Genomic DNA, 2,453 nt, shown 5'->3' on the forward strand with positions numbered 1-2,453 from the left:
CCTCCTCGAGGACAACGTGAGAAATACAGAGGAAAAGCTAATATATTTCAGATGGTTTCATTGCTGTATGGGGTTACAAAGCTGTGCAAGCTTTTGTCTTGTCTAAATAAACTCAACTAATGAGTGAAGCTGTTGGCTGTTGGTTAATTATGAAATGGCATATTTGCTCTCTTAAACGGTCACTGCATTCAGTTAGCCTTTCCCTGGTTTGGGAGGCACTGACTGCCATGTACTAAGGCTCTCCTTGACAAGCCACGTTGGTTTTTCTTGAGTGGTGCTGCATCTGAACCCCCTTTCTCCCTCTTGTTTGTTTTGGGGGGTTTTGCTTGATTATTTTTCATCTGTCAGTGCCTCTTTTCTCTACCATACAAACTGTTTTTATCAGTACTTTTGAGGACACAGCATCTGGGTCAGAACAGGTGGAGAGTTGTAACAGTTTAGTCAGACTGAGGCCTCAAGAACGTTGGCTGGATGTGGCTGACAAAAGCAGGCAAGAAAGGAGCTTTCATTCCGGCCAGGAGCTGAGCAGTGGGGACTCGGCTCTTTCCCCGAGTTTGAAACCTGCTCCTTTCTGGGGCAGGGACAGAAACCCTGGTGGCCTGGTTTTTAGAGGACCGGGTTTTAGGGACTGTGTATGTTTCTAGGACACAGGCTGCTGACCATTCTGCCTTTTGTGTTCCTAGCTATAAACCGAACCTAACAAAAAGGTTTTATGTAAATTACAGCATGAATAGCACAGCAGTGCACTCCAGTGATATTGCCAGTAAGGGTAACACAGCTCCTATCCAGTTTGTATTATTCATGTAACACCCAAATAGTGTTAAACGCAAAATTGATTTTTTCATTTAAAAACTTAGCTGATAACTGTCTTTTACGAAATTCTCTATATTTCTGCTCTTCAAATGTCAGTGTTGTACCTTCAACAAAGCAGCATTTGTTTTCCTTGATGGCTTTGTTTTTGTAGCCTTGATAAGGAACAGCATGATGCTTTTTTCCTCTGGAGATTTGTTTCTTCTGTAATACCTTACCTCGACAAAAATACACTATTACACAACAATGGCACCTTTTCTGTTGTAACAGCTCATGCTCAGCAGACAACTGCTGAACTTTTCCAAGTAATATTACTTCTTTTGTGTCCTACTAAGCAGTTTTCATGTCCAACTGTATTACAAAATTACTTATTTTGTGTCAAATTGAGTAGAAATAAAATTGAGTATAACAAATTGCATGTCAGGATAATGTAGGTATCCTCAGTGCAGAGTTCCTGGAAGTGTATCATCACAGCTAAGAGAAAATAATTTCATTTTTGGAAGCAGTGGATGTGTAGTAAGATTTCTTCTTTTCCCCTGGCATTGCTGAAATCCAGACTTGCCCTGTCCACCTGCCCCAGTGCAAGCACAGCCACCGCAGAGCCATAGCCCCAGACTGTGATGCCTGGCACAGCACACTGGCACACACACTGAATGTGCAGTGAGAAATCACTTTGCTTAAGCTCCAGCAGCACAAACAGTATCGACTTACTCTGTGCCTTATTAAATAAATGTTTATTATTCAGCTCTGTGAAGTTGTGGAGTTCTTCTCTGAAAAATGTCTTTGGTTCTTCAGGGAGCTGTTGCTGCAGAGCTGATTTCCAGGTTGTTTGCAGAACACCTGCCCTGGCTGCAGCTTGGAAGTGCTGGAGATTAGTCTATTCAGCATCTTCGACATTTGCAGAGTATTCCTCAGTGATTGTGCCCTGTTATTACGCTGGTGATATGCTCAAACCAGAGTTTGTTCTGTGCATACATCCTGGCTGTGTCTGACATCAGCAGTGCCACAAAGCACACGATGAAAGATGCACCATTTTTCTTCGCCCCTCTTTATTTCCGTGAAATCTGCTCTGCTGATGGAACAATCATAGTTGTCTAAAATGTGAAGGAAGCAAATTAAAGAGTGTTATCATGCTAATAGCATTTAAAACCCATTAATGTTTTCCTGCCATGGAGCACAACAAGAGTTAGCTTTGCTGCGGGATGGGTGAGAAGCAGAAAGGTATTTTAGAATGGAAATAGCTGTTTTTTGGTGTTTAAACACAGATTTATGTTATCAGGCTTCTTCCTTAAGAATGAAAGATTGTCTCAAATGAGTGAGTTGCTCACAGTTGATAACATCTTCTTGTATCTTTTATTTCCCTGGATGCTTTTCTGCTGTGAGGGCTCAGAATAATACTCCTCTATGTTACCAAATTACGATTTGCTGCCCAGCACCCGAATAACCTGATGAGCACACACCAGGTATTTGTTGGCCCACGAGTGACCCAAACCATGGAGCCTTGACAGCCTTGTCAGTGAAAGTAGCTCGAAACAGAGCAAAATCCAAATGAATGTGAAGGCACAGCCTGTAACCTGTGAAGCGTATGAAGACATAGTACATGTACAACATACGAGAAAGGTTTATTTGCTCACATAGTGTTC

This window comes from Acanthisitta chloris, unplaced genomic scaffold, assembly GCF_000695815.1.
Source record: "Acanthisitta chloris isolate BGI_N310 unplaced genomic scaffold, ASM69581v1 scaffold43326, whole genome shotgun sequence".
NCBI lineage: Eukaryota > Metazoa > Chordata > Aves > Passeriformes > Acanthisittidae > Acanthisitta > Acanthisitta chloris.